This window comes from Saccostrea cucullata, unplaced genomic scaffold (assembly GCF_032062105.1).
Source record: "Saccostrea cucullata isolate Sc308-1 unplaced genomic scaffold, CSIRO_AGI_Scuc_v1 ctg3759, whole genome shotgun sequence".
Lineage (NCBI taxonomy): Eukaryota > Metazoa > Mollusca > Bivalvia > Ostreida > Ostreidae > Saccostrea > Saccostrea cuccullata.
In genome coordinates this window covers 1-12,635 of record NW_026932329.1, presented here as the reverse complement: position 1 = coordinate 12,635, position 12,635 = coordinate 1, and the positions used below count along the sequence as shown (strand labels likewise).

Below are 12,635 nucleotides of genomic sequence, written 5' to 3'. Positions count from 1 at the left end.
TGTCAAAATGCGTCTGGTGACGTCGCTTCCGGTCAAACCGAAAGTCATCAGAAAGTGCATATTTTTGTCATTCTTGACAAGGTTTTGGATAACATATATCACTGAGGGCATTAAACTTAATTTTTTGTCAATTCACATCACTTTTGGTCAAACCAGAAGTAGCCAAAAAAGCTTATTTTGAAGATTTGACTCAAAATTGAAATTATAAATCACTGGAGACAACTTAGCTCATTGCTTTCTTGTTGTTGACGTCACTTCCGGTCAAAACAGGACGGAAGACCTACTCGTTGCTTTGCAACGAGCTTTGCTCTAGTTATTATTATTATTATTGTTTTTTTTTCTTACCGATTTTGTGCACGCAATTTCTCGAAAACGGCTGGATAGATTTTCATGAAACTTTCAGGACTGATAGAACATCAAATAAACCTGATATATAATTTTTTGTTTTGATGACGTCACTTCCGGTTTTGAGATTTCAGCGATTTAGTGATTTTCAGGGGGTCTCATTGTCCATCATTTTTCTCCAAAATGCCTTAAGACAGAAACATGAGATTTTCAGGGATGATAGAGCAATGTGTGCTCTTTTGTCACACACCACTCTTTTTCTCCGGAAGTGCCGCACGTCGGCGCTCGCTATGGCTCGAAAAAAGACCTATTGGGAATTTAGGAATTTTTAACACATTTTTTGCAATATCTTTTTACACGTAAATATTTTGTAAAGACATATAGAACAAAAGTTGTGAAGAATGTAACGATCTTTCAACAGATATCAACGAAAAGGGGCTGGCTCCTACAATAAAGGGCCGAAAGGGGCCGAAAGTTTTTCCTTTATATCTCAAAAAGTATTGAGAATTTGTAATACGTCAAAGAAGCAAAGTTGTTCTAGATATCAAGCTTTATCGAATGGCGTCGTCAAAATTCGTCCGGCGACGTCACTTCCGGTCAAACCGGAAGTAGTCAAAAATTGCATATTTTTGCTTTTCTTGACAGGTTTTTGGGTAGCATATGTCACTGGAAGCTTAAATCTGAATTTTCCGTCCGTTGACGTCACTTCCGGTCAAACCGGAAGTAGCCAAAATAGCTTATTTTAAAGGTTTTGATGCAAAATTGAAATTATAAAGTCACTGGAGACTACTTAGCTCATTGCTTTCTTTTGTTCACGTCACTTCCGGCACATCCGGTCAAAACCGGACGGAAGACCTACTCGTTGCTTTGCAACGAGCTCGGCTCTAGTTATTATTATTATTATTTTTCTTCTTCCTGGGAAAATTTTGTCCACGAGTGATCTTGTAAACTACACATCCGACTTAGGTGAAACCTTTTTAGGGTTAGTAGGCATGTTATGTAGAGTTGCCAAACAAAGGTCATTTTGCGCGCACGTGCTTGCAAGAGCGCGCACGTGCAATAGGTGAAATTACCAATATAATGGATATTGCCGTAACTTTTCTATTTTTTGATGAAATTTTTTGAAACTCATAATGTAAGGATACATTAGTAGTATAAACAAGATAGCATGGTCAAAATAGCAAGATCTCACGTGCATGCACGTGCGCTTCGCTCTGATTGGCTGAAACTAACGTCTCAATAACTTTCTTGTTTCTTGTCATAATGCTTTGAAATTTTGAACATAGTCCTACATTATGAAGATCTACCACATGATATATAAGAATTTTCATGAAAGCATGCGCATGTGCTCGTGCTGCAAGCTGATTGGCTGAAACTTTGGATGGCAATATCTCCTTTGTTTTTTGACGAAATTCTTTGAAATTTAAAATATGGTCATGCACTAGGATATCCTACAAAATGATATAGAAAAAAAAATCATGAAATCACGCGCATGCACGTGTGCTGCAATCTGATTGGCTGAAACTTTAAATGCCTATTTCTCCTTTGTTTTTTGACGAAATTCTTTGAAATTTTAAATATAGTCATGCATTAAGATATCCTAAAAATGATATAGAAAAAAAATCATGGAATCACGCGCATGTACGTGTGCTGCAATCTGATTGGCTGAAACTTTAAATTGCTATTTCTCCTTTGTTTTTTGACGAATTTTTTTGAAATTTAAAATATAGTCATGCATTAGGATATCCTACAAAATGATATAAAAAAAATCATTAAGTTACGTGCATGCACGTGTGCTGCAATCTGATTAGCTGAAACTTTAAATGGCTATAACTCCCTTGTTTTTCAACCAAACAGGATGGGATTTAGAACATAGATAGATGTAAGGGGCTCCTACAAGAAGGTATGATCATCATGCACATGCACGCACGTGCATGCATTTGAAACGAGTATATTTAAAAATACTCTTGAATGAGTGATTTTTATTACTTTTGGACTGAATGCTTTAATATATAGTATATTAAAATATATAAATAGTGTAGACAAGATGATATGGTCATAACGCACATGCATTCACATGCGCTTGGGTGCAATGCTAAAAATTGAATATGATTGGTATCCTTCTGGGAAAGCGTTGTTAAAGTCAAAAATGCAGAGTTTGTCTTATTTAATGAAGCTTACAGGGAACATGGCACCGAAAGGGAGTTGGGGGGCGTTTGGGGAACATCTGTAACGGTTCCCGTTACAATTAGCACTAGTTATTATTATTAAGGTCTTCCGTCTTCAGCGGAAGACCTTTCTGTTATTCTTAGGTTTCTTTTTCACTTTTATTATTGTTTTTTTTCTTACCGATTTTGTGCACGCGATTTCTCAAAAACGGCTTGATGAATTTTCATGAAACTTTCAGGACTTATGTATCATCATTTGAACCTTATGCGTTTTTTTTCTTTTTAGATGACGTCACTTCCGGTCTGAGATATTGCCGATTTTATGAATTTTAAAGGGTCAGGTTGTCCAGAGTTTTTCTGGAAAATGGGTTAAGATAGAAACATGAAATTTTCAGGTATGATAGACCTATGTCTGTAGATGTGCATTTGGCATTTCAATTTTTTGGAAACGCCGCATGTCGGCGCTCGCTATGGTCCAAAAATAGTCCTGTCGTGAATTTCAAAATTTTTAACAACTTTTCTTCGATATCTTTTAACTTAGAAATATTTTGTTAAAACATATAGAACAAAAGAAGTGTGGAATTCCAAGATCTTTCAAAGGATATCTCAAAAAAGGGGCTGGTCCCTAAAATTAAGGGCCTAGAGGGGCCGAAAGTTTTTTCTTTATATCTCAAAACGTATTGAGAATTTGTAATACATCAAAGAAGCAAAGTTGTTCAAAATGTCAAGCTTCATCTATTGGAATCGTCAAAATACATCCGTCGTCGTCACTTCCGGCCAAACCGGAAGTAATCGGAAAACGCGTTTTTTTTTGCCGTTCTTGACAAGTTTTTGAGTTACATATGTCTCTGGGAGCATAAAAAGTAGTTTTTCCGTCCGTTGTCGTCACTTCCGGTCAAACCGGAAGTAGCAAAAAAGGCTTATTTTGCAGGTTTTGATGCAAAATTGAAATTATAAAGTCACTGGAGACTACTAAGCTTATTGCTTTGTTTTGTTTCGTCACTTCCGGCACTTCCGTTCAAAACCGGATGGAAGACCTACTCGTTGCTTTGCAACGAGCTTTGCTCTAGTTATTATTATTATTCTTTTTTCTTCTTATTTCTTCTCCGGACTTTTTTTGTCCGCGAGTGTTCTCAGAAACTGTTCACCAAACAAAGTTAAAACCTTTTTAGGGTTAATAGGTGTGTTGTGTAGATGTGCGGAACGAAGGTCATTTTGCGCGCATACGCCTGCACGTGCGGGCGCGTGAAGTGAGTGAAATGACTGATATAATTTATATGGCCATAACTTTTACATTTTTTGATGAAATACTTTAAAACTCATTATATGAGGATAAATTAATAATGTAGATGATATGACATGGTCAATTAATCACGAACTCACGCGCATGCACGTGCGCTGCCTTCTGATTGGCTGAAACAAAAATCTCAATATCTTTTTTGTTTTTTGCGGAAATGCTTTGAAATTTCAAACATAGTCATGCATTAAGATATACTACAATATGATATATAACAATTTTCACGAAAACACGTGCATGCACGTGCGCTGCAATCTGATTGGCTTAAACTTTAAATGGCTATATCTCCTTTGTTTTTTGACGGAATGCTTTGAAATTTAAAACATAGTCATGCATTAGGATATCCTGCAATATGATATACAAAAAATTTCAAGAAATCACGCGCATGCACGTGTGCTGCAATCTGATTGGCTGAAACTTGAAATGGCTATATCTCCTTTGTTTTTTGATGAAATGCTTTGAAATTTAAAACATAGTCATGCATTAGGACATCCTACAATGTGATTTAGAAGAAAATTCATGAAATCATGCGGATGCACGAGAGCTGCAATCTGATTGGCTTAAACTTGAAATGGCTATATCTCCTTTGTTTTTTGACGAAATGCTTTGAAATTTAAAACATACTCATGCATTAAGATATACTACAATATGATATATAACAATTTTCACGAAAACACGTGCATGCACGTGCGCTGCAATCTGATTGGCTTAAACTTTAAATGGCTATATCTCCTTTGTTTTTTGACGAAATGCTTTGAAATTTAAAAATAGTCATGCATTAGGATATCCTGCAATATGATATACAAAAAATTTCAAGAAATCACGCGCATGCACGTGTGCTGCAATCTGATTGGCTGAAACTTGAAATGGCTATATCTCCTTTGTTTTTTGATGAAATGCTTTGAAATTTAAAACATAGTCATGCATTAGGACATCCTACAATGTGATTTAGAAGAAAATTCATGAAATCATGCGGATGCACGTGTGCTGCAATCTGATTGGCTTAAACTTGAAATGGCTATATCTCCTTTGTTTTTTGACGAAATGCTTTGAAATTTAAAACATACTCATGCATTAAGATATACTACAATATGATATATAACAATTTTCACGAAAACACGTGCATGCACGTGCGCTGCAATCTGATTGGCTTAAACTTTAAATGGCTATATCTCCTTTGTTTTTTGACGAAATGCTTTGAAATTTAAAGCATAGTCATGCATTAGGATATCCTGCAATATGATATACAAAAAATTTCAAGAAATCACGCGCATGCACGTGTGCTGCAATCTGATTGGCTGAAACTTGAAATGGCTATATCTCCTTTGTTTTTTGATGAAATGCTTTGAAATTTAAAACATAGTCATGCATTAGGACATCCTACAATGTGATTTAGAAGAAAATTCATGAAATCACGCGGATGCACGTGTGCTGCAATCTGATTGGCTTAAACTTGAAATGGCTATAACTCCCTTGGTTTTCAACCAAACAGGATGGGATTTACAACATAGATAGATATTAGGGCCTCCTACAAGAAGGTATGGTCATCATGCACGTGCACGTAAGTGCGTGCATTTGGAATGAGTGAAATTGAATGGGTGATTTTTAATACTTTTAAACTAAATGCTTTAATATAGAGTATACTTAAATAAATAGAAAGTGTAGGTAAGAAGATATGATCATTACGCACGTGCATTCACATGCGCACGCCTGAAATGTTAAACTTAGAATATAATTGGTATCCTTCTGGGAAAACGTTGTTAAAGTCAAAAATGCACAGATGTTGTCTTATTTAATAAGACTTACATGGAATATGGCACCAAAAGGGAGTTGGGGAGCGTTTGGGGAACATCTGTAACGGTTCCCGTTACAATTAGCACTAGTTGTTGTTAAAACAGTCGACATATACTTTACTGTGCAAAAAAACTGAATCGCCTGAGTCTGCAGAGAAACCTCTGTAGAGACACCAATTTTTCACATAAAACAAAATTCCAGGTATCAAAAGTAAGTTTGATATGTACTCTAATAAATACTTAAACTTGTTTAAAATAAATATTTAGAACACTGGAAGATATCGGAATATTTTTATGTTGTTATTTTACGAGTTCGTGATATCCATCATAGACACTATTTATATATTCGTTTTTCGTTGTTTTCTTCATTGTAAACGTTACTTATTATACCCCAACTTGAAAAGCAGGGAAAGGGGTATATAGTGATGGAATTTTTGTCCATCAATCCGTCTGTACATCCGTCTGTCTGTCTGTATGTCCGTCCGTCTATTACATTTAGGGGTAAACATGTGTTATCCTCAACTCCTCTTCTACCACTTAATAAAATTGGATGAGGATTTCAATTCAACTTTGTTAAATAGTGCCAAAATTCATCCTCTTTCTTCCTTTTTGATCCGGTACATAGTTTAGGCTTCTTTACCAAAACTTGGTTACTGCCATTCTTTCTAATATAGAAGGGTACATATCCATCACAGTGCCACCCATTGAAAAAACTGTATATTTATTGCGCACAAATAAATGCCCTCGATTCTCGATTTATTTCTCCGTGTTTTTAAAACTGTTATCTCAAAATATTACAGTTTTTTCAATGGATGGCACTGTAGCTCTCCGGTCTATCTTTTTTTTCGGAGAGCTACATATCTGCAGCTAATTGAATGGGAGCTGCTTGGGTATTCGGAACTCGCCGGCTTATTCGTAACTGGTAAAATGAGTACCTATGTTAACTTTCGAATATTTTTTTATTAGGGAAGGCTGAACTTTTATGAAACAATAATAATTCCACAAGTCATTGAACTACCTCGACAAAACAAATTTATTTTGAAATAATGCCTCGTATTTTTATAGCACCGCCGAATCCGTTTCTTATTCGGAACTGGTCAAACAACTGTATGTGTTTTTGGAATTAAATTTCACGTTAAGTTTTGTAAATACAAAGTAGTCAAAGTGATTATCTTTTTTAAAAAAAATTACAGAATATATAAAGAGTATACATCCAAAATGTAATGAAATTTTGTTTTTGAAAATTCAAAAGATTCCTAACTATGTTCAAGATTAATTGTGAATGATTGTCTTATTGTCTAACTAAAGTCTACACTCATAATGCCTACAAATTTATGCCACACTAAACAATTATCTAATGAAGAAAAACTAAAATTAATTATTATTTTAGCTAATTTATTTCCTGATAATTATTTTACTGATATATTTATAAACAAGAGATCCATAAGTTTTCTGTAAAACAGGGGTGTCCTTATTTTACAATCAATATATATACAAAAAAGGATTTTTGATTGATTACAAAATCAAATACAGTGTGTTACAGGCCCCTGTGAATACAAACTGATTGCAAGTGTTATACCCATAATGGAATGATCAAGTTCAAGTTCAAGTTCTTTATTGACTTTGAGCATTATAGCTCATCAGTATAAAGAAATACAAACATGACTGTACAGGTTTACAGGAGAATATGATAATTATGTACATATGAAACAAATATATATAAATAACATGAATGATTAATTTAACGTGTCTTTTCTAGTTTTTAGGCTAAAGTAAATAAATTTACATAAGTTCCATAGTTCTTTAACATTTTCAAAATTAAAAAGTTGCAAAAATTTTAACATTGAAGGTGTTTTCCAATAATAAGACTTTAAGTATTTTTACGGTGTATTTCATAAGCGGGATATATTAAATTAAAATGAAATTCATCCAAACTAATTCCTTTATAATTTTAGGATCAGAATTATCTCCCTTTTTAAAAACAGGCACAATAACAGAAGTTTACCAACATTCGGTGAAAAAACCTGTTTGTAAAATACAATTAAAAAGTTTATGCAAAATTGGCAAAAAATGTTCTTCAAATTCAATAAAGTATTCATTGAGTATACAATCTTCACAATTTATTGTAATAGTTACACTCTTCACACTTTTAAAGTAATCCAACATGAGTGCCTTTTTTTTTTAAAAATCAAATCATATTCTCATCAACGGTATGAACTTGATTCAATTTCAAATAAAACTTGCTAGATTTTCTCTTTATTTAATGCTTGTATACTTAAAAAACCGAATATTCTAATAATATATTTATATTCGAATATTAACTCATCGAATGTATATTCGAATATTCGTTGACATCCCTACTTACAATACATATAAGGTGATACGTAACTTAGTTTGAATTAAAGTATCTGATCCATTTTAGGACCTAATATTTTAACCTTGTATATTTATTATGTATTAAATACTCATATTTAGAATTAGGAATTAGAGTTGACATACATATACTAGACATTGTTTAAAAGTATTTTAATGGATCGGGATTTCTGTTATGGAGAATGCCACAAAGTAACAATTTTTTAAACTGAAAAACAATTTATATATATATGAGAATATCGATGATTCGGTTTGTCTGTGTAGAATATTTGTTTATTACATTGTAACGTGTATTTACAGGATCGCCAATGTCCCTTCGGAGGTTTTTATTAGAAAGAGGTATTAATGAAGAAATCGTGAGGAAAATGGAAGAAGAAAAGGTACAATCTGTTTGTAATGAAAATATCAAAATAAATGCATGTACAAATAAAATAAAGGTTCAACTTCTCGAAATGAATAGTTATCACGATGACCGGAAAGCATTTAATGAATATAAAAGACATAATTTCTAAGGTAAGATATGCCAATATTAAACCAAAAACGATCGATTACACCATGTAAGTACATGTATATGCATTACTTTCATTCATATTACAGATTGATATTGAAGTAATCCAAGAAATTAGTGATAACGAACTCGAGAAATATCTTCCGTGCAAAGGAGATCGTATTGCTGTGAAGGCGTTTGCAAGTGGACAAAAAAATAAAGATACTGATAATGAAAGGAAATTAGCACTAATTGACAGCTTACGTAAGCGTATGGGAGTACCAAACATGCCTGACACAGATGATGAAGAGACGACAATCGGAAAAAAACGTCCATACTCATTTTCAACAAAATCCAAGAAAAGAAAGCAAGCAGAAATCGCATCTAAACCTGACAGAGCGATAGTGGTTGGGTTTGCCATTTTTGACTCCAGTGCCAAGGCATACCGTCAAATTCGTGCACCATTAGGTGGAGGCACTCGTTATGCACGCGTCAATAAAAACACACGAAAAGATGAGTTGATAAAAATTATCTGTCCCCTATTTTTTCCGGATGGAAAGAATTGCCAAGGCAATATCAACGAATTCTCGTTTGACATATCGACGGATGTCCATGGCACACAGCTAATGCAGAACGAATCTATCGAAGAGATTACAAGACGTCTTGGATTAAAACATTTCAGATGTTACTTACTTGCCAAATGCCTGGTAGAAGATTCTCCAGACGAGAAGGATAATGAAGCAAAAGTAACATGTTCCAGTTCTGACAAGAGCTTTCAAATTGGTTCCTTTAGAAAAACAGTAACAAAAAAAAACCAAACGATATTGTCAAAAGAAATGATATTAAGGATGCACAAATTTCAAAGAAACAGAAAGAAGAAAGTTCCGATACTGAAGAAAGCCTTCCGGATCTGTTCCATGACAAGGATTTTAGTTTAAGCGAAAGTTTGGAAAACCTCAGCAAAAATCAAATTACACCAACATTTCATGAGGGTCTGGAAAAATTGCCATGTAATGAAATGAAGGAAGGTACTCTTTGTTCAGAAATCGATTCAGTAAAGAAGACTGCCATGACACAAATTACTAATTACAACATTGGATTTATGGACAAAGATTATAACGAAAGAAACAACGACAATGTTATTGTAGAATACCTTCCTGATCTGTCTTCTTTGCCTGGCCCTAGTTCGGTGGATGCAAGTGGGACTGCCTCTTTGAGAGGAGCGTCGATTGATTACGAATCAGACAGTTCGGGTGTGATTCAGTTTGGTCAAATTTCAGCAGATAGTATCGATCTAGACGAAACCCTACCACTGGTGTGTAAAATTAAGGTTCACAGAGGGCGAGTGGCTCGTGATTTGATAGATTTCTTCTCCCAGGAAAATATTTCGTCGCATAATTCGACAGTCTTCGAAATAAACATGCTGAAAGAAGATGGTACACCAGAGTCCACTGAAGATAATGGAGGGGTGATGCGAGATGCTCTTACTGAATTCTGGGACACCTTTTATTTACAATACACAGAGGGAAACACGTACAAAGTACCCGTACTAAGGCACGATATGACAGATGTACAGTGGAAGTCAGTTGCAAACGTAATCAGAATGGGTTTCTATCAGGAGAAAGTATTTCCCATAAAACTCGCCCCATCTTTCATGCAGCAAGCAATTTTCGGTGCTTGCAATGAGTCGGATCTAATTGATTCCTTTCTCAAATTTGTTTCAGCGATGGACAGAAGTGTGATAGAGAGTGCCCTTAAAGATTTTGAAGCTGCTGACAAGGATGAAATATATGATGCATTGGAACAATACGATGTGAAGAAAGCTATCAATGCTGAAAATACAGAGCGTATCGTTAGAGAAGTTGCACATAAAGAATTGGTACAAAAACCAATGTTTATAGCAGACAGTTTTTACAAGGTTCTGAATGCAACCCTACTTGTTCAAGAAGATTTGTCAGTTTTGTACTCAACGCTGGAACCAACGCCAAAGAAAGTACTCAATTCCATAAAATTCCCAGAGCAAATGTCCTCAGAAGAGAAAACTCTAAGTCAATATTTGAGGAAACTTGTCCGCGAAATGGATGATCCCCAAAACTTGCAGCTCTTCTTAAGGTTCTGTACAGGGTCAGACATAATGACAAAGAATGATATCCAAATACGTTTCACATCCAGCAATGTATCCAGTAATGTGCGTTGCCCATCGTCTCACACATGCGGGTGCGTTTTAGAAATTCCTCAAAGCTATTCCCAGGATCCATACGTCTTATTCAAATCTGATTTTTTGTCACTTCTAAGGAATAGATACTGGCAAATGGACTTTGTCTAATCAGAAAGTCTTTCCACAACATGATAAGAATAATCAAAAACATTCAAACAAAATGTTCTAGAAGTTATGCAAAATTTATTACATGTATAGGGAATATAAACTGTGCATAGTCCTCGGCGTCTCTGCACTCAGAAAACGTACAAAACTAAAGTTTAAACTTAGCTATAGTTTTACCTTAATAAAAACGCAAAAAATATATAATATGTGGGGCTCCTCGCTCTCTCTTATAGGATGTTAACCCCCCCCCCCCCCCAAAAAAAAAAATCCTTCTAGATCCACCACTACATTTCTTCTCTTTCAATCTCTTTGTTTTGGTGTTGAGATGTGGCGGGAAAATGTTTGGCACATTGTAAAACGCGCTCTATCCTAGTCTCCTGGACTAACATGTCGTAATATTCTTTGCTTTTAAGAAATCAATATTTCATCATGTTTTTGAAAAACAACCATAGGAAATGTTTAAATATACACTTCATTTAAAATAAATACAACAGATCCTGTTTTAAAAAGAGAAAGTAAAATTGTTGATTTACATCGTACAATTTTCTCCGCACTTCAGTTTTATCACAATTATGAAATATTCATTAATTATAAAATTTAATCTTACGCATTTACAATCTTTGTTTAATATTGATTCGTATGAATGTTGAATATTTTTATTTAAATTGTTAACATTATTTGATGGTATTGCTATATTAGAAATTCGTTTTAAGCATACACGTTTTTATACTTATCATTTTTATGCATACGTCATTATTTGATGGCTTTGTTGTTTAAATTCAAATTATTTGTTTTAGTTTTAGTTCAAGTTTTAGTATTTGATGTTTCTTAAGCAAACAATTAGTATTTGATTTAATGATATCGAGTTGATTGACAACAAGCTCAAAACATTGAAAACAATGATTCCATCTTTTTTATTTGAGTCTGATACATGTAGTGTCTTTTTAAATATAAATATGTTGTTTTTCTGTGTTCATTTCACAAATATGCCTTTCAATGCATTATTGGTTTAGATGTCAGGTTGTTTTAATTATTTTTCGTCAAAGGAAATGACACAAAACCGTCCATATTCCATACACTGTATTGACAACTTTGGAGATTGACCTTATTTTGGAAGTTGTGTTCTTGTTTTTTCACATACCAACTGATTGTTGATGCATTCTTTATACCAATTGGTTATCTCATTACGTAATAAACAGTTCTTATTTACATATTGTTTTTAATCGGAAGAATCAGAAACTTGCATAAAAATATAGTCTTCAAAAGTGGACATGTTTAGACAAAAGTTCTAACATCTCTGCTTACATGTTAGGATGTAAATCAGTAAGGACTAAGGTCCTAAGTTTTTCATACAGTTCAAGTCCTTCACGCGCTGTTGTTGGTGGAACTAAATTGTTCTCCGTCATATATATCAGCAGCAGCTCAAACATTTCTGGATCACATGTAGATCTTCCCCTAAAAACACACTCTGACATGCAAATATTAACATCTCTCTGATCAACAGTCTTCATGAAATTCTTTGTGTGAAATATTTCTGGCATTGAGAACATAACAGTAGGTCGTCCGTGTGGTACATTTTCGTTTTTGCTTGGACGAATTCTATGGGAATTCCAAATTGCTCTAACTGCATCCAATTCTCTCTGAAAAGAATTTTTGGGGAATAAGAAGGTTGATATTATAATTGCTAATGGTTGTCAAATTCCCTTAAAATGATAATCAGTATATCAGTTTATCCTTAAATTTGATATAAATATGCATTTAAACAACCTTAGATATTAAATATTATTTCTACGATTATCAATTATCACTACAAATTATTATTATAATTTATCTATCAATACAAGTTCAC

General features: G+C 34.0%; 1 pseudogene; it reads left to right on the top strand.

Annotated features, from left to right (window-relative positions):
• The first annotated feature begins 8,284 nt into the window (after positions 1–8,284).
• LOC134234901 (uncharacterized) lies at positions 8,285–10,149 on the top strand (annotated as a pseudogene).
• The last annotated feature ends 2,486 nt before the right edge of the window (positions 10,150–12,635 follow it).